The sequence below is a fragment of the Cajanus cajan genome, chromosome 4 (genome assembly GCF_000230855.2).
Source record: "Cajanus cajan strain Asha chromosome 4, NIPB_CcT2T_4, whole genome shotgun sequence".
NCBI classification, from domain to species: Eukaryota; Viridiplantae; Streptophyta; class Magnoliopsida; order Fabales; family Fabaceae; genus Cajanus; species Cajanus cajan.
The window spans coordinates 74340466-74361979 of record NC_138520.1 but is presented as its reverse complement, the minus strand read 5'-3'; the positions used below and the strand labels follow the sequence as shown (position 1 = coordinate 74361979).

The following is a 21514-nucleotide window of genomic DNA, read 5'->3' as shown; positions in this document are numbered from 1 at the left end:
GGCTAGGGCCGAAACCTAGGGACAACCCAACCCTTTTCTTATCGACTCAGCCAAAGGTCGAGAACGAAGAGGTTGTCTCGACCTTTTCCTATCAGCTCGGCCAAGGGCCGACAGAGCCAGAGCAGTTAGGACGATGATCATGATTAATAAGAGAAAACGTGCGATTAAGGCATAATCAAGCGATTAGCACCGTATTATCTAATTTAGTAAGTGTCAGAAGAGGCTTACCATGTTCAGGGTCCATGACAGGTAGTATAAATAGGTCACATGAAACGAGATATGTTACTGTTCATTTATTACTCTTGAGAATCATGCTTATCTTAACTTGGACATTAAAATACTTTTTACAAGTACCTCTCCCCTCTAAAATATCCACCTAAAACTCTTATTCGACCCCCCCACTTACCCGAAAATTACGAGTGTGGCCTAAGGTACAATTCACATTTATGAATTAGCCAAATAGGCTTAGTTAGGCACGAACATGTTGAGTACGCAAATCAATTCAGATGTGGAATTGGAGTAGCTTAATTCTTGCATTTACAACTAATTAAAATATTTTTTAATCAGACGGTTTATATCAGGATGTGACGTTTGTCATACAAACAGTGCTAACGACAAAACAATACAGAAAAAGTCAAGCAGAAATTGATGTATAGTATTTAGAAAATTATGATATATCATCACTTTTATGCTTTTCATATTTAAAGAATCAAGATTTAATTCTTATCGATTTTAAATTTTAGAATAAATTTCCAGGAAAAGAACTAGCATACATAGTATTAGTCATGATATTCATTATTTCTTTTTATTAATTGAATTTTACTACTGGTGTGACTAATTTTGTTTTAATAATCACTTTATTAATAAATAATCAATTTATGAAAATAAATATCAATATAAAGTTTTAACGTGTATGTTTAAATATTTATTTAAAATTATGTTTAACAAAAAATATATGTTTTAATATAGAAATATAAAAATTTGTAAGTATAACTTATTTTAATTCTAATTAAATTCAACTTAACTTATTTTTAAATACACCATAAATAGCTGGCGTCGACTCTCATCATGTATTTATTAACACTCTAATTTTGGAGTTCTTATTTTTTTAAAAATTATTTTTATTATTAATTTAATTAACAACAAAATATTTTAGATAATAAAACATATTTAAATAAAAGTAACAATAGCTATCCCTTAAAATTATATTTTTATAGGCTTAATAAATTATTACCATCATGAGCTTTCAGGTAATGTTTAATTAAGTATCTAAACTAAAAAAAATGTAATTAAATTATTAATTTTCTACATTTTTATAATTGAGTTATTAACATTAGTTTATAATGATTTAAAGTTGTGATAAAAATAAGTATTTATAGTGATTTTACTAATTTTAAATTTTAATTACAAAATTATAAAATTAAATATTTAATTGTAATTTTCAATATGAAATTTTAATAATTTTTTTAAAACATTATAGACATTAATTATATATATTTTTTAATAGTTTTTCGTCATCAATCATTCTCCTACTTTAATTATCTTTTACTATTATTTTTTTTTATTTTTTATTTTTTTCACGTAATTGGGCTTCTGTACCTCTGCAGGCTACTTCGTCAGTATTTCAATTGGACGCGACTTTGGTAAGTAATTTCGTACAAGTTCAACCCAACCATCATTTCTAATGTCGTGTCTTGTTTTTCAATATCAAATTCGTATAATAGATTACTAGTTTTGTAACTTGCATAAGTATATTATAATTTTTTTTATGTATATAATATTGATTTTGTTCTTCGTATTGTTTGTGAGACCCTTCTTTTCTTCCCTTTTCTTTTTCCCGGATCCTCACACACTCTCTACTCATACTCTCTTTCTTTCTACTCCTTTCCCATTCCTTTTCATTTTGCTGATTCTTGTGGTGACCATTGGTTAAGGTGCTGATTGAAGGTTGGATTTCTGGTTGAAAACGTGCGAAGCTTCTTCCTTCATCTTCTTCTCCGACTCTCTTCTCTTTCGTTCTTCGTCTTCCATTTCCCGGAGCTTGGATTCTTGAACCGAGGTAAGGGAAGTTAGTTTTGTTGTTAATTTTGGTTGAGAATGAATTGTTGTAAGCTCATTAGCTGTTGATGTTTGTTGATGTTTGAGGATTTTTGTTGAATCGCTGAAATTGAAAGTTTTGGGGTTTTTTGTGAGTTTGACAAATTTTGGATCTTTTGATTGTTTTATGGTTGCATGTGAAAAAGGTTGGTATTTTTTAGCTGTTGGTTGAAAATGTGGTATCTTGAATGGTTTGCATGTGTTGAAATTGTAGATTTTTGCAGGATTTGGTTAAGTTTTTGAAAATGGAGTGTTGCTGCTGAGCTTCGCGCTGAGCGCTGTTCTTCGCGCTGGGCGCGTGACCACCAGGGGACTCCATTTGACCAAGCTCGCCAGGTGCAATGGTGAGTGTGCTGGGCGCGCTTGAGAATGTGGGTGGGCGTGACTTGGACCGCGCTGGGCGCGATACCAGTTGAAACATGTTTTGGGGTTTTTTTGGTTCTACGCTGAGCGCGACCCTTGTCGCGCTGGGCGTGAGATTCCTTGGGAGTCTCTGTCTTGTGGGCGCTGGGCGCAATTTGATTTGCGCTGGGCGCGAGACCAAGGGAGGTCTCTGCTTTCCCCGCGCTGAGCGCGGGTTTGGGCACGCCGGGCGCGTGAGACTCCTTAGAGTCTCTGCCTGGCAGGCGCTGAGCGCAATTGGTATTGCGCCAGGCGCGTGTGAGCCTTGGGCTCTCTGGCTGGGTCCCGCCGGGCACGGGCATGCTTGCGCGGAGCGCGTTGGCCCCCTGGTGCTCTTTGGTTGCACTGCGCTGGGCGCAACCATGAGTGCGCCGGGCGCGGAGTTGAGACTTTACTATGTACTGATTTATGTTGTTCTATGCTGAGTTGAGTTGAAATGGATGAAATATGATGTGATGACTAGTAGATAATGTTGGTTGATTGATGTTGAGCTGTAAAGTTGTGTTGTGTTGTAAGTTGATATGTTGAGTTGTAAAGTTGAGTTGTGTTGTAAGTTGATATGTTGAGTTGTAAAAGTTGTGTTGTGTTGTATGTTGATATGAGTTGTTGTAGGCCTTAAGGGCTGAGTTGTTGTAGGCCTTAAGGGCTGGGTTGTTGTAGGCCATAAGGGCTGAGTTGTTGTAGGCCATAAGGGCTGAGTTGATGTAGGCCATAAGGGCTGAGTTGTTGTAGGCCATAACGGTTGAGTTGTTGTAAGAGATCTCCGAGGTGATATGCGTGACGACGCATTATATGTTATTTGCTGATTTCGTTGTACAATCGATGAGATGTAGACTGACGATGTGTTGATAGTTGAAGTTGTTTCTGATTTACTTAAATCTTGCTATACGTTGTCCTTTTTATACTAGCTTACCTTGTTGTTTCCTTGTGGTTGGACCGCCATGATCGTACTATGTACGGGAGCAGAGCAGAGATAGGTGTGTGTGGCTTGTGGTGAGTCTGCAACTGGCAGGCGGAGTTGATTCTAGTAGATGTTCTGTGGTTTCAGCTACTTGGTGTAGCATTTGATGATGTATTTTGTTTTTGCACACTCTAACTCTAGTTGTATTGAAACCTTGTATATATTTATATTCTAGATCCTATATTTATATACTTGTTCTTTCTGCCTGATGTTTTTGGTGTACAGTGGTATGTGTAAGACCTGTCAGGTTGTTACATTGTTAATTATAATATTAATTAAATTGGTATTATTATAATTATTCTATATTTTAATTAAACAAAGCTCTTTAAGTTATTTAAAAAGGTTTAATTACTCATTTTTGGTGTAAAATTACTCATGAAGTTTTGTAAATTTGGCTTATACTTACTCATGAATCCCCACCAAAATTTCATAAAGTTTATCTTCCATTGTTAAATCATAAAAATATATTATTATATATAGTAATTAAATTAATTAATTATAATAAATTATTATATTACACCAAATACTAATGACAATGTGTAGAATAGTAATACACATCTTTATTCAAATTTTTAATTCATAAAATATATAATTATAATAAATTATCAAATTACAATTATTATGTATTTAAATTTGTATTAATAAAGATGAACACAAAATATATTGAGGTTTCTTTCTGTTTTGATTTTAAAAGGTTTATTTTTTATATCTTGTATACAAGACTTGCTCCTCTCTTATATTTATCTTTTTTTATTATTTTAATTTTTTAATTTTTTCTTATAATGTGTTTAGATAATATATCGTAACATCCAAAAGGACAGACTCTCAATGCATTGACCCTATGGATTGATGTTTCTAATGTTTCTATTACTCAGTCATTTTATTTGATTTATCAAACAATTTAATTTATGTTTATAATATGTTTTTGATGAGAATGAAAAGTATCTAATAAGTTTATTCTACTGTACTATTTTTTTTTGGTTTATTTTAAACTTTTGTGGAAATCTCTATCTTAGTTTTAAAATTTTATTATTAATTCTTTTTAAAATTTAAGTGTCTCAGGAAATCTTCCGTTCTTTGTGTTTAATACCTATTTTTATTAGCAATAAAAAAGAAGAACAAAAATAATTAATGTTTTATTTTCTTCATTTTTTCTCTCTTACTTTTGTGTTTTCTTCTCAATATTTTAAGTGATATTTGTTGTGTCTAAAATGTACTTTAAAAGACAAATATACTAAATTTAGTCCAATAATAATAATAGATAAAGTCTATATATTAAACTTACGGAATTAAGTTCAATTAATTTTTAATCGTTTGGAGATAAAAATTTGATTCGACAGAATATGATATAAAATAATAATTCAAGAATTAAAGCTAAAAATAGGAAAGTGTTATTAAGATTCAAAGTTAAAAACTTTAGAGTTGTAAATTCTTTTCACTAATCTCTCAAAGTTGAATTTCACAAATAATAAAACTTTACCGTCAATTTATTTTTGAAATTGTATTCAACTCTTAATTCAGGAAGCCAATAGTCTTTATCTTAGGAAAATCTTTAAATGATTATAAGTGATTTATTCATAAAACAAAACAAAAATGTTTAAACAAAATTAATAAATTAATTTAATTAAAAATTAAAAAAAAAAGCTTGATCATACAAATTTGGAGAATTCAATTATTTTAAGATTTTGTAAAGTTTGATCACACGTTTTTAATTAACTGTGATACAAATATAAAGTACTAAAATAACATCACAATTACGAAAAATAATTATTCATTCAATTTATCATTAAAGGTTCATGGGCTATATATTACATCACAATCAAAGAACATGGAGACTAGCTAATTAGCTTCATAGGTGAATAATACATAAAACAAAGGAAGAATATTAATCAAAAGGGGAAGAATCCTCTTTTAAGGATTTGACTTTTAACCTCTTACAAAACCCCAACAAAAAATAGAGGAGAGAAAAAGAAAGAAAAAGAGGAAATATGAAACTAAAACTAAATACCAAATGACAATGTGCTCTAAAAACTCAAACTAGATATTCCTTTCATTAGCATATAAATATGGTGATGCTTGTCAGAAAATACAACTGTGCTTCTAAAGCATGGACGTGCATCTTTAATCTTGAGCATGCATCACACAAGCACTAACATGCATGTTTTAGTTCTAGACATGTTATAATCAAGCATGATCGTGCTTCCAAGCTTAAGTAAGCATAATTGTAAATAATGTTTCAATTATGTTATTGATCTTTTTAGCCTTTATTTATGTGGTTTCTCTCTTTTAGATTTTTCTTCTTCTATCTTTTCACATTTAATTAAAAAAAGTGAAATTTACTAATAAATATGATCAATAGAAAATAAATTAACAACATGATGCGATGCAGTAAATAGAGAGTGCAACAATATTTTTCTCTTTTGATTGTATTCTTAAAACAATGTTAGTTTTACGTGTTTATATCTTCAATTGGTATATAAGGAATGTGATTAACACAATCTTGTTTAAGCAACGTATTTGTTTTTGTATTTCTTAGGTGCTATGTTTTTTCATGACATTGTTTTATACATTTTATGTCTGTCGTAATGAATAAAAAGAGGAACAGTTGTTCTTGAAATGACTATATTGAAACAAGATTTAAATTTCTTTCGCGTTATGTAGAATATGTGTATAAATTTAATTGATTTCTTTTTAGAAAACATTACATTTTCATAAGTATGAATGTTTATATGAAAAATTACCTAAGTTATGTTTTATCTTTTGATTTTAAGGATTACGAAATTGAAATTAGTAAGTTTGATTATATAAGGTAAACAAGGGGACAAAATTTAACTTGAGTCAATGGGTAAACAACATTCAAACCTGTATTCAAATTCAGTAAGATGGTGAAAGATTACAACAAAATGGCGAAATCAAAAAGGAAGGAGAACAGTTCAAGTTCAAGGTAGAAGCTAACAGAGCAACAGAGCTAATCTATATGTTTGTTACAATACTGCATTTTGCTGTGAGTGGATCTATGTATTTACTATTCTTTGACATTACAGTATTGAAATGTAGATTCAATGATACTATTGTACTTATCTCAATTGGCACTTCTTGTGCGCAATTGACTTTATTTAATAAAATTGTTGCCTTAAAAAAAAAAAAAAAGAAGTGATGAATACACTTAAATGGGTCAATTTCGAGTTAGAAAAAAGATAAACATATTGGTATTTAAAATTGACCACACCTCTTCATCTTTCTTTTTTCCTTAAAAGTACTTTTTTCTCCTCACTTCTTTGTTCCATCTTTCTCTGCTTCTTAGTTTTATTTTTATCTTCTTCTCTCTTTCGCTTGTTCTTCTTCGTCGCTCTACTACTTCTTCATATACAATTTAATGACAAAAATTCGAATCGAAATCCATTTGAAACCGATGGTTGCGCATGCCTATATACAATTTAAATCTAAATAGTGACAAAAAATATTTTTACTTCCTTTGCTTTTATTTTCTTTCTTCGTTTAGTAATGAGAATTCTTTACACGGTCTTGATATATTAATATACTAATAGTCTAATATGGTGACACTTTACGGTTATATTATGTATATTTTAAAAATATAGAAAAAGTTTATCAAGATAACATTGAAATATATAACATCTAAAACTGAGACATGAGGGTCACAAACTCACTACTAAACCCATTAGAAAACTGACAATAAAAAAATCCAAAATTTGATGAATATTAACATTATTCATTATCACTTTCTTCATGTATTCTTATTTTGTTTATGATTATATATTTTATGAAGTTTAAATATTGTGTTAATGTTTGTGATTAAGCAACTTAAGTCATGTATTGTTTTTGTTAATTTTTTATTGTAAATATCGTGTATAAAGAAATTTTCTAAAACTTAAAACAGTATGTAATAAATATTAAAATGAAAACTTAAAAACTTTTAAACATAATAATTTATTTGTGCATCACAAAGTGACCATACTAGATGATAATAACACGAGACCTCTCCGATCATTGGTTTCTTACCTGTCAAATATAGTGTATAATTACCTTGTTTTCATTGAAGCTTCTCTCCAAATTGCTGAAAATATGGACGTTAGTGCATTAAGAAAATGTTTTGTCAAACCTGATACACCATAGTCCATATACAGTATATCTAAAAAACAGCCCATGTAGAATCTTTTGCAAAACAACTCTAAGTACTATAGTTTCCTATTTGATGTACTTGCCTCCTAAATACATTTCAACTCTCCTTAAAATGATAAAGTTACAAATGCATGTGTAACACAGCCTAACGTGCGATTTGCTTATAACGTGATTTTCCTTAAGTTGGGTCGCATCTGGTTGAGATTATGACCCTGTACTTTGGCTGTGCCATGAATGGAATTAGCAATAGAACGTGCCCCATGTGCAACTATTCAAGAGCAGTGGGCAACTTTCCTCAAGAACCATTGCAATTTGCCCGTGAAAGCTTGTTCACAGAAAAAAAGACTAGCATAATAGTTTACTAGAGAAAATCACATTTCAGACAAATGATTTGTGTGCTTCTAATCTCAACTTTTTGGTGGCTTAAAATGTCAATGTGCATGGATTAAGTTACGTACAAGGCTGGACTATTTTCTTAGAATTCTCACTTTTTTTTTTATTGATTAGTATATAGTTTTGTAACCAAGTCTCTTGGTTTAGTGATTATAAAGTCTGTCTTGAGATATAGGAGATCAACTTAATAATTTTAAATTTGATTTTTACTTGTGTTAAAATAATGTTTAATTAATAAAAAAACACGTTTTGTAAACATATATTAATCTTTAATCATCAATTTTGAATCATTATGATAATCATATTCACGGAATAAAAAAAGTATGCAACTTTGTGGCCTTCTGGGCCCTAATTAAATTCCAGTGGCTTAGATTCTCTTTAACCCCATGCTTGATGTTAGGTGAAATATGAGTCATTTTCAAGAAAGCAATCACTACGTATAGGAGTTTTATTAGTGGTGCCGTTATCTTTAGTTTATTGTTGACTGCTAGATTCACTTAATCTATATTCATCATTGATTATAACTTGAGATTTTGTTTACTAATATAACAACCAATCCTGAAATCCTACGAATGAAGCAATCCTTTGAAATTAATTTGTGGTGGTTGATATTGCAATTCTATATATGTAGTGTTTAACATGCATGTGTCCCCCGAATATGGAATGGAAGTTGAAGATCGCCCTATTCATGTTTTACCAAACGTTCCATTTGGTTGATGAGAAAAGACACCGCAGAATAAAAGATCAAGGCACCAACATCGCATAATTTATTAAATTTTTCATCATGAGTCCAACTGAATCTTTTAATCAAATTCGCAATCACTTTGAAGCTAACATGTTACCTAGCCAGGGGGAGTCGCTCTAAAATAATGGGTTCGAATGATTAGCTTGTTGATTAATTTCACTAGAGTGCAATTACCTCTGGATTTCGTAGAATTTAATTCGCATTTCTTTTTCTCCCCTTTGTCTATGAAGAGTTTAAAAAAAAAAAGAAGAGTAAAGTGAAAAAAAAAAAATCAATATCGCAAAGAGTCGTTTGATTCAACTCATCAAGATTCATTTATTATATAAATATAAGAGAATCAAATTACGTCAAGAATAATTTTGAAGAGTTACATCTAATATTGAAAATAAATAACTTATTAAAACCGTTAAATTGAGATAAAATAAAGGTTGAACATGAAAAAAAAAAAAAAAAAAACTCTTTCCAAAATTACTTTTGGTATAACTTGTTCTTAATAATATTTCTGTCTCCGTATATGTTAGATGAAAGGTAAAAGTTTTAAAATTTGGAACCATATGTCTTAACAAGCATAATTCTCTACAAAAGACCCTTATCTCTCAACATGTCTGTCTAAAGGAAACATTGATGACTTCATCCTAATTAAGGAGAATTTGAAAGGATAACTTATCCACGTAATTAAGTACATAAGCATATTTGAGTACTACGTTCTTAAAATTGTACGTAAAAGTAAAAATGTGAAATATGTACCAATTCCATATATATTTGTAATTTCACGATAAATTCATATATGATGGTGAAATTAATATCTGTTTGTAAAATAAGAAGAGTAGATACCTCCATTAAACGTTTGTTTGTTTTTCTAAACAAATGAACACAGGAAAACATAGGACCAGTTATTGCAAAGCCAATAATGGACCACACAATTATTTACAGCTAACATAAAGATTAGGGGAGTCAATATTATGGTGGTCCATTATATTTTTGAGGCCTTATCTTTAACAATCTCCATCTAACATCTTTAGTATTCTTGCGTATACATCAGCTTCTTTTCACCTCCTAAACCTTTGGCTTCGATCGCACGCACTTAACTAAATCTCCAGTTAACGTACAGGCTATTTTTCCCCCCTTACATTCAACTTCTTTATTGCACGATATATGGAGAAAAAGCTAAGAAAATGGAATAAAGCCTGATAAAAAAGGTAAAGAACATTGGAAAAAAACCAAACACTCGACAACACCGTTAAAAAAGCACTGGCCTCGGTTTAATGGTCATTATCAAAATTTTGATTTTGATGGAATGTCGATTTAACCGTTCACATCTTATAGAAAAAAAGAACCTGTTGTTGTTAATTAGTTATGCCCTTTAGATTTCGAATTAGTAAAAAAAAGATTCCATTAACCTATTTCCTAGAATTATGATTATATATATTGCGAATTTATTTACTAAAATTAATATATATATATATATATATATATATATATATATATATATATATATATATATATATATATATATATATATATGAGACAGTTAAAACTATTTTTAACTTTCTAATTACTATGCGGATGATATAGTATTTAATAAAAAAAAAGTCTTATTTTGTTAAATTTTATTCATACTAATCCATATTAATATATTAAGGGATATCTTTTTAAGTAATTATTATATAATTTTCATATTTAATATACTATTATATTCTTTTATTATTCAAATTTTTTAAAAAATTAATATTTTTATCAAACACTGAGATTCAAATTTAAAATTTTAAGATTGAAGGATCAATTGCAACACTAGTTAGATCAACACATTTTTATTATTTAATCTCAATTTTTATTTTATTTTTAATAGAAATACGAAGCATTTTAATCTCACTAATAAAAGATAACTGTGGTGAGAGAAATATAATTATTCAATTTATGAACCAAAATTATAATTATGATTTAACAACGCCTAATTCTAAATAGAACTAATAGAATCTTTTGTTAACCAAGTCCAAAAACAAAATAAAACATAAAAAGAACTTAAAACATCTTTTAAATATAAATTAATTTTAATTAATTGTAAATACATTCTGATTCTCTCATTTTATTTTAAATATGATTAATAAAAAAAACTTTCATAAAACTCGCTCAACACAAATCCAAGGTATGGAATAGTCAAAGCAACACTTGGAATCTGTGATAGTTTTTCACAAGCCAAACTTTAGTGTATTTCACTGATAAGAATTTTGACAATCAAGTAAATGTATTCATAGATATGAAGTAAATAGAGTTAATATAAATATCCCTTGGCACCCTTTTACTCCAAGACATTTTAATATAATAATATAATAAATAAAATATCATTCTTAATAAAAGAATTTTCTCATAAGCAAAAAATCGCACCGTACACCATAATGGATAAAACTCTAATGTTTAACAACAAAACAAAATGTTATGAAAAAATATATAAATGAATATAAAATTGTCTTTACAAGTTATTAGAAGAAGTCAAAAAAGCTAAATATAATAAAAAAAGCTTCAAATTCAAAACAAGATTCACTTAAAACAAATATAAGAGAGAAAGAAAAAAAACTCATCCTCTAAACCTCAATGTCACACTAATTAGAATTGTCCTAAAAAAAAGTAAAGTTAAGGCCTAAACTTGGTTTCCTCTAGGCTTAACACTAATCATCTACTTAATTTGTACCTAAAATTGGCATTCAACCCAAACAAGAGAACACAACATAGGACAGAAGAGTAGGAATATGTCTCTCACATGAAAGAGGCACATATGAAGATAACATGTAGTAACTAAAGGCATATAACAACAAGTCAAGCTCATACACAATCACTTCACAAGAGATAAGACTCATTTTCTTAATCTTTTTATGCATGTGGTATACCGATCACACTTCGCACAAGGCTCACACGTATGAAGTAGCCTACGAGACATGAATAAGAAAAATGGTCACCACACACCGATCACTTAACACATGGTCCACTCCCATTATAACAAAAACTATTTGGAGCTATTTAGCGTATCACAACTATGTATGGTCATCCTACCATTCCATATTAGAGGTTTTCCACCGTAATACCCATGAGACCAAGGTAAAAGACCATGGAGAACCTATCATAGACTTGCATCTACCTCCAAACGAAATACACATGAGTACATGGTATTTAAACAAAACACATGATACATAAGAAATGAATAATGTGTCTTTCACATATATAACGTTGTTAGATCAAGCATAGAATTCCCTGTGCAAGCCTTTTTCGTTTAGACTTCAAAAATGACTAAGAAAACTTGGATTTCACACTACTAAACCACTACTTAGACTTGCTCGTATCATGCATAAAGTTTTCATATCACACATAACACGCATAAGCATCTTATATCCTATACAGGCACAAAGTCTCAAACACTAGATCTCATAAACATAGTTTCACACCTTCATCATATCCTATTTATAACTCATTCACAAATGTTTCCTCTCACATTTTTTCTTTCTTAATTATTAATATATGTATCTCAAACTATTGCTTAGCTTAATCATTTAAAGGAGAAAATAATTTGCTATTACCACTCACAAGTTGTTATTTTTTTCATTTCCTAAATTTTGAAGACCTCTTGTTGTTTAAATGGGATATCTAGAGCTACACATTCTATTAAATTGATCTTAACTTTATCAAAAAATTAAGACAATTGTCTAAAACTTTTGTGTTGATCTCAAGTGTTGGTTTTACTATCTACTATACTTAAGTTACAAAATCGCAACATTTAAACGTAAATTTGACAACTTGATTGTTGTTCATTAATTTGACCATATATTTTCTGTACCTCTTTTCTAGGTGATTTCAATATGATTGAAAAGTTATAACATCTTGGGCTACAATTCTTATGAAGATCAAATGTCCTAATTATCGTGCCTGATGAGGCATTTTTTGTGCTCATCATGGAGAGGTCAATAACCTCTCTAGGGATCTTGTGGCCAATGTGGTTGAGGAAACACTTGATGCGAAACTTACATAAAACAACATCAAATGGCACATGGTGTGGGCTATTTTGTGCTTGACACTAAGGGTACAAAGAGCTCTCTACTACCCAATACTATGAATCCGCGTTTAATGTGATTGCGATGTCTGCACTTACAGAAAAAGTTTTAATGTTATAAAGCTCACCCAAACTATGCTTAACATTTTTAGTCCCAATTTCTTCGGTAGAATACTCCTAATTCATTTATAGAACAATTATATATATGAAATTTATGCTTATATTAAACAATCAAATCATATAAGAACCCTAATTCACTTACATAAACCCTAACACCCAAAAGAAGTAAACCCTTGACATATTTCAAATCATCCCAACCAATCACAAAAATCATAAAACTATATGATCATACAACAATACTCAATCCAAAAAACACATAAATTCATTGAATGCATACAAGAGAGCTAAAAACACTTTGAAATCGTCTTACTACCCTCAATCTTAATAGGCAGCCACATGTGAGATAATCTCACTCTTCCTCTTACCTTGAACGGTGATCTTTGTTACACATGGTGTAATAGTTTGAACACACCAAAATGAGAGGATCTAGATATTTCTATAGGTGTAAGATTGTATAGTTGAGAATGAATTTGAGGAGATAATTAGTACTACCTATATCGACAAGATGCGTCTATTTTTTTTAGTAGTTCATTACTTAAGAACTCTATAGTTAAGTGTGTTTGACTTGGAGCGATTTTGGGATGGGTAACCTTTAATTTTGGAAGTTTCTAAAAAATCTTACTAATGATGACAAAATATGTCGAAAAGTCTTGTATTAGTTTGTGAGGACAATCATTGATTCGAAAACAAGCTAGACATGTTAGAAAAAACTAACCACGAAGGGTTCTAAATTTTGAAGAATTCTGACCATGAGAAGTTCTGTGATGTTTAATCATGTGATATGTAATCATTGATACATCAAATTTGAGAGGTGTTACTAGGGATGTGAATAATTCATGCTTTAAACATGAGCCTATGACCTGACCTGTTTAAAGTTTGGTCTAACTTGAACTATTCCCATCCCTACTTATGGTGTGGTTTGTGGACAAACAAAGTGAAAGCTGAGAGTTTGCAACAACTTAAATACATCAAAATGAGAGAAGTCCAAAGATTTGTAAAGGTGTGAGACTGTATATTTGAGGATGTGTAAATAAATAAATTAATACTACATATACCAACAAGATGCATCTACTTGTTAGCAACTCATCAATTAATAATAAATCTACAATTAAGTGTGCTTTACTTGTAGTGATTTATGAATGGATGACCATTTGAGAAGTTTCTTAATAAGTGTGCTAGTGAGAATATCAAAGGAAACGGACACTCGCCACCTAGAAGGAAACTGAGCCAATACAAATTCTGAAAGTGCTGTATCTTTGCAATGGTAGTGCTCTAGTGAGCCTTGTCATAACAATGCTCTTCTATACCTTTTTTGTACTAATTTTGTTAACATAAGTGTCCCTTTTTTTCCTTCTTCTTTTGTATATTTCTTCATTTAGTACTTTTGTGTGTATATACTGGCCCTATAGCTCTACTTTCAGAGACAAGAAATTAAGAAACATTTATTCAAATATCATTTTCCTCTCATTTTTGCTGTGTTTTTGTATTATGGTATCAGAGCTCTCGTTTATCATGAATATTGATCCATATCAAGATCCCTCTTGTTTTTGCTATTCTTAATGGCCCAAACTACCATCATGGTCACGATCATTTCGCATGAGTTTGGTCTCCAAAAATTAGCCTGGTTTCGTTGATGGAACCATTTCAGCTCTAGCTCACACAAGTGTTATATATCCAGCCTGGTAGAAAGCAAATATGATGGTTGTGTCATGGCTTCGACAATCCCTTTTACCATTTATAGCTCACAGTGTTATATGGAGAGACACTACTTCAAGCATCTGGTCTGATCTTGAAGAGAGGTTTTCTTAAGGAGATTTATTTCACATTGTACAGATCTTCAAGACACAATCACATTTCTAAAACAAGGGGAGCTTAGTGTTGTAGACCCCTAAAATTGTCCGGGTCGGAAATAAAACTCGAAGACCCTCAAAGATCGAAGGAAAGTCAGCCAGAAGGACTCCTAGAAGACCATAGGATGGCTATCTGTAGGTTTAGAGGTCTTAGAGTAGCTTAAAATAAGGAAGTGGAGGGAATGAAGCCCAATACGGCCGTACTAAACTTAATACGGCCGTATTGAAGCTTCAATACGGCCGCAGTGAACTCAATACGGCGTATTGAAGTTTCTGAAACTTCAATACGGCCGTACTGAAATCAATACGGCCGTATTGAAGCTTCAATACAGCCACAGTGAACTCAATACGGGCGTATTGAAATTTCTGAATTTCAATACGGCCGTATTGAATTCAATACGGCCGTATTGAAGTTCAAAAATTTCAATACGGCCGTATTGATTCCATAGCCCGTATTGCGCCTGTTCCCTATAAATATGGCGTCATTTTGACGTCATTGGACTTTTCGACTGAGTTTTGACTCCCTCCTTGAGTATTCTGGGGTTTTTGAGCAGTGTTCTGCCCTAGAAATCTCTCTGGGAGTCGATCCGACGAAGTTCTTGAGCCCCGAGCCATTTTGCTTGAGGATCGAACCTAGTCGAAGGGAAATCCTCCGGATTTCCGTAGTCCAAATTTTATAGGAGGGAGCGAGCGGGCTTGTAGAGCGAGGGAACGCCAAAAAGCTTCCCAGTTTTACGAAATATATAAAAGCACGCTTCAAGAGGTTTCTTCTTCAAAATCCTTCCTTTTACTGCTTTCTGTTTGTTGCATCGCATATCTAATTTATTCGCCTTGTAGATATCTTGTTCATAATCGTTTATAATAAATAGGGGTAATTTAGTAATTTTACATTGTTATTTATAAAATAATCTGTCATAGGGAACCCGAAAGGGGCGCTGTGGGGTGCTAACACCTTCCCCACGCGTAACCGACTCCCTTACCCGACTCTGGTTGTAATGGCCGAAGTCGATTTTTAGATCGATTGCCTTAAACTTCTTTTTCCAATATTTTGAGTAAAACATTGGTGGCGACTCCATGAACCCTCCTTTTGCGAAAACCACTAATCCATGGAGGGTCCCGCTTGGGATTAACATGGATTGGTGAGCCTTTTAATAAAATTGCTCGTTTGACGAGGTCTCAGTTTGAGAATAAGTCATTCTAGCAATCCACATTTTTAAACAAATAAACGAGTCCAACCATCCTTCGCGAATGCCGAAAGCCCGTTTCGGGCCGGTGGCGACAGATGGCGACTCCACTGGGGAAGCCTCGAGAGTCAGTCCCATTTAGTGACAGATTATTTTTAATAAATAATAGTTTAAAATTACTTTATTACCCCTCACTTGTATGATAACATGCTTTATTTATTTGGCTTTTAATAACTGTTGTATGTTTAATTTTCCGCAATTGTTTGAAATACAAACTGCACACAAACCTTTGCACACAACAGTTCCCTTTATACCCGGGGGCATGAGTGGTAAGCCATAGGGAGTGGATGTTAGTACGGCCGGTTGTCGAATGGGTCTATAGGTGCCCGTAGACCGTTGTCGGAAAACATCACTCAAGGTGATAACCATGAACTCAAGTCCGACAGTGCGTTGGAGCTTTCCATCGACTTACGACGAGAGGAATTGGGTCCCTATAATGGGGGCACCTTGGGGGCCTCAGACCGGTGAGAACAGTTAGATCCACCTTGAATATGCACTTTTCTGCAGGATACCCCTACCTCGTGATTCGCTCGTGACTGTTCGTGGATGAGTGAATTGCTTGTGCATTGATTATGTGAAATTGTTTGAGCATACATTGCACCTTTTAAACATACAACATTCCTTTTTAAAATAAGAATAAATAGGAATAAGAATCTTCCATTGCATGGTGTTAACATCTACCTTCATCACATTCATATAGGTAGTTTCCCTTTTCACCCAAAAAAAATACAAAAAACAAAATACCCAAAAAAAGGAAAAAAGGGTTATTTATCCAAACCAAGCAATATCATGCATCATCTTAGGGACATCCTAAAAACATGATAATGCTTAGTTGAATAAACACAATGCATGCATATTCAACGTCATCATCTCATATCATGCATTCTTATCAAAGATTATGGAGGGATCTAGGTTTGCATTTCATACATCCCTCCTAGTAATTCATTAATAAACGTAAATAAAAAGAAAGGATTAAATCGATGCGTATGTTCAAGATGGATCGCACGCCATTTGTTATTAAGTGTAAGCCAACAACCGCGCCAAGCGAACACACGTCAACTCCGTTGTTGGTAATCAAGACAAACAAAGGGGAAGGTCCAATGCCGTTAAGGATCATCGCTCCAAGGCCTTTTCCCTACGAATCAAATAAGGCTGTGCCATGGATATACGACATCCATTCTTCTGCCGACAGCGATATTTCCAACATCGCTGGACTTGGGGGCATGACTAGGAGTGGCAGGATCTACACTCCCGAAGATCTTCATGATAAAGCCCCCAAGAATAAAGAAAAAGAAGAAAAGAAAACCGAGGAAAACAAAGAATCCGAGGAGGAGACAGATAAGCTGTTAAAATATATCCGACAGAGCGAGTACTCCATCGTGGATCAACTTCATAAGACGCCAGCAAAGATCACTCTGTTGTCGTTGATCCTATGCTCCGAACCGCATCGACAAGCTCTGTTGAAAGTCTTGAACGAGGCATACGTGTCGCACACTATCTCCCAAGACAAATTTGAGGGGATTGTTAGTCACATCACGGCTAATGATCACCTCTCTTTCACCAATGAAGAGATCCCCGCTGAGGGACCGAACCACAACAAGCCCTTGCACATCTCTGTAAAGTGCAAGGAGTACCACATCGCTAAAGTCTTGGTAGATAATGGATCTTCCTTGAACGTAATGCCAAAAAGAACGCTCGAGCAAGTGGCAATCAAGGGAATCCAAATGCGCCCGAGCAACATGATCGTCCGAGCTTTCGACGGTTCTAAAAGAGAAGTGGTGGGAGAAGTCAATCTTCCAATCCAAATTGGACCCACCATCTTCAACGTCGAATTTCAAGTGATGGACATTACTCCGGCATACAGCTGTCTCCTTGGCCAACCTTGGATTCATGATGCGAAAGCTGTACCCTCTACGCTCCACCAGAAAGTCAAGTTCATAATGGGTGACAAACTGGTGACTGTACAAGCTGAAGATGACATACTCATCAGCAAGCCATCCAACATACCTTATGTGGATACAACAGAGGAAGCTTTAGAAACCGCCTTCCAAACATTGGAGATCGCCAATGTTGAGACATTTCCCCGAGAAATGAAGAAGGTAGCCCATATGCTCACCAAGAATGGATACTTGCCGGGACAAGGACTTGGCAAGGACTCCCAAGGAATTCCGGAGCTACCCATCATCAAGGATAATCCGGGGAAACAAGGGTTAGGATACAACCCTGTTAAAGATCAAAGAACGAAGAGGAATCAAGATCCTTCTCGACGTTCTTTAAGCCAGATCTTTAGGAAGGCCGGTTCACAAGCATCAAGGCCGGTCGTCGTCGTCAAGTGTTTTTCTCCTTCCGATAGGGATGTATAGACCTGATGACTATTAGAGATTACTCCTCGGGGACAGCCCGACCCCCGAGCCTCGATAGGGCACATGTTTCCATTATGATTATAATAAAATCATTCTTTATTAATTCTTTATTGCTTCTTTTCTTGCTTGCAATAAAATTCTAGACCGCATTATTTAACCCTGTTTGAATGAACATAAGTGAGGTTAAAATCGTCTTAATAATCAATAAACCCACATCATTTTGTGTGGAAGTGTGCACGACAACTTGGAGCACCTTCCCTTGGCCTCGACAAGTGCCATCATGGATAAAAAGAAATCCTTTAAAATAAAAGAAGCTCGGCAGGAAACCCAAAAAGGGGACTGCGCAAAAATAAGAGCAAAAGACCCGCTAGGAATCCCACAAAAGGGTGACCTAGGCAAAAATTAGGGTTGCAAAATAATGAACAAAAACAAAAGCCCGCTAAAACTCCACAAATGGGTGTTTTAGGCAAAAGTTAGGGCAATCGAAAAACAGAATAAATCCATGATGGTACCACCAACTGAATTCAACAAAGGGGCTCAAGAAAAGCTATCCAAGTTGTCAAATCACAAATGATAATAACCACGACGTGCTTAACTTCATAAGTGTTTAATCAAACAAGCCTAAACACTTAAGCCTACCATTGGCCAAGCCATTCTTACAAAATCCATTTTTCAAAAAATAAATAATCCCCTCTAAAACACAAACTTTCGAAAAAAAATATACCTTTCCTTTCTTTTCTCTCTTGTCCCAAACGATTTTTGAATAATCTAGTGGAAACATGGAGATATAGTAGTCAATAGGAGGGTTGACACATCTTCTAAAGGAAAGGAAAATCATTTGGTTGATGACACCAAATCTCAATATAACATGCATCATTCCTCGGTTACAGAAATCGGCAGCACACAGCCCGTCTAGAGGAATGGCAAAAATCCAAACAGAGAAACGCATCGGTTAATTCTTTTGAAAAGTGAATCAAATAGAATTAGGTGCATCATACTGCATACATGCATACAGATGATAGGTGTAATGGAAGATCACTTATTCTCTGTTTATTGAAAAAAACAAAAAAATATAAACTTCAGAAAAACAATACGCCCGTATCATGTTCAGTACGCCCGTACCAAAATTAGGGTTATGAACAAATTTTCAATTCAATACGGGCATACTGAAATGAATAACGGCCGTATTGGCAATAACAGAAATCCTCCCTCACGTCGATGACAAAAATTCCTCCAAGAAGAAGAGGATAGGGGGAGCCATTCATTTCTAAAAAAAACAAATTAATAAAATAATTAAACTTGCATTTTGTGCATCACGCACATTAATTGCACATTCAAAGACCTCATCATGAGGCAGTCGCATAAAATAGAAAAAATAGAAAAATTGCTTGTGTATGACAGCAGCAAACAAAATGCAGAAATTCAGAAAATCAATAAAACGTACAGAATAATTGAGCCTGGAGAGGCTTGCCGAAATAATACTCCCACAGAATAACTGAGCCTGGAGAGGCTTGCTGAAATAATACTCCCACAAAATAATTAAGCCTGGAGAGCCTTGTCGAAATAATACTCCTTCAGAATAATTGAGCCTGGAGAGGCTCGCCGAAATAATACTCTCTCAGAATAATTGAGCCTGGAGAGGCTTGCCGAAACAATACTCCCTCTTAAAATAATTGAGCCTGGAGAGGCTTGCTGAAATAATACTCCCCAACTGTACAGAATAAATGAGCCTGGAGAGGCTCGCCGAAATAATACTCTATCAGAATAATTGAGCCTGGAGAGGCTCGCCGAAATAATACTCCCCAGAGATATCTCAGCTTCCACTCACAGGCCAAATTCCCCAGTGAAAGCTATCAAAGTGAGATCAGCAAAATTCCCCAACGGAAGCATGATCCAAACAAAATATCCAAGTCAAAGGACTTAGACTTCCTCAGTGGAAGATAGCTTTCCAACTCAAACGAAGAGTGAAGCTAAGCCTGAAGAGGCTTTCTAAATAATACTCTGGGATACATAAGAACTTCAAATCCCCAGTCGCCTACACAGAGGCATTCCTACAAAAAGCAAAAATCCAAAAGATCAATAATCATTCCCCAAGTGGAATCCGGCTCTTAGCCAAACATCAAGCGTCAAGATGATCGGCCTAACAGAAGAGTCTAATCACAATCAATGACAAAATCCCCCAGCGGATAATAGCCTACACAGAGGCAACAAAATCAGAAAAATAAAAAGAGTCACCCGAATAAGGATAACCGGGATACTCCACCATCGTCGAAAGGACGTCAGCCAAATCATAAGGCATCGCTCACATCAGAAAGAGCATCTTCGTGTCTACACCCCAAGGAAACAGAAATTCCTCAATGGGTACCAACTACGCAATGGAAAGTTGGGACACAAGAACCTATGAGTAACTGCACATCCCCTAGACGGATCCCTGCGTTATCCAGCCCTCAGCGGCACCAAAATCAAAAACAAATCGTCGAAGCAGCATCGTGGACTGTGGAGACAAACTTATCTCAAAACCCTGGAGAGGGCGAACTCACCCTGGAGAGGGCAAACTCAGCCACCCTGGAGAGGGCAAACTCAGCCACCCTGGAGAGGGCAAACTCACCCTAGAGAGGGCAAGACTCATGCTACCAAAGTGACTAGAAGCGCGGAGGTATGCACCACCCTGGAGAGGGCAAACTCACCCTGGAGAGGGCAAACTCAGCCACCCTGGAGAGGGCAAACTCAGCCACCCTGGAGAGGGCAAACTCACCCTGGAGAGGGCAAACTCACCCTAGAGAGGGCAAGACTCATGCTACCAAAGTGACTAGAAGCGCGGAGGTATGCACCACCCTGGAGAGGGCAAACTCACCCTGGAGAGGGCAAACTCAGCCACCCTGGAGAGGGCAAACTTAGCCACCCTGGAGAGGGCAAACTCACGCTACCAAAGTGATCAGAAGCACGGAGGTACGCAGACCCTGGGGAGGGCAAACCGCAGACCCTGGAGAGGGCAAACTCACGCTACCAAAGTGATCAGAAGCACGGAGGTACGCAGACCCTGGGGAGGGCAAACCGCAGACCCTGGAGAGGGCAAACTCACGCTACCAAAGTGATCAGAAGCACGGAGGTACGCAGACCCTGGGGAGGGCAAACCGCAGACCCTGGAGAGGGCAAACTC

The 21514-nt window shown here is 34.4% G+C and overlaps 1 long non-coding RNA gene across 1 annotated transcript; it reads left to right on the top strand.

The window, feature by feature from the left end:
* The first annotated feature begins 1562 nt into the window (after positions 1 to 1562).
* Positions 1563 to 3669, top strand: LOC145956964 (uncharacterized). The gene is made up of 2 exons (XR_014433395.1): positions 1563 to 2059; positions 3466 to 3669. It is a non-coding gene; the product is annotated as an uncharacterized LOC145956964 (long non-coding RNA).
* Positions 3670 to 21514: the final 17845 nt, after the last annotated feature.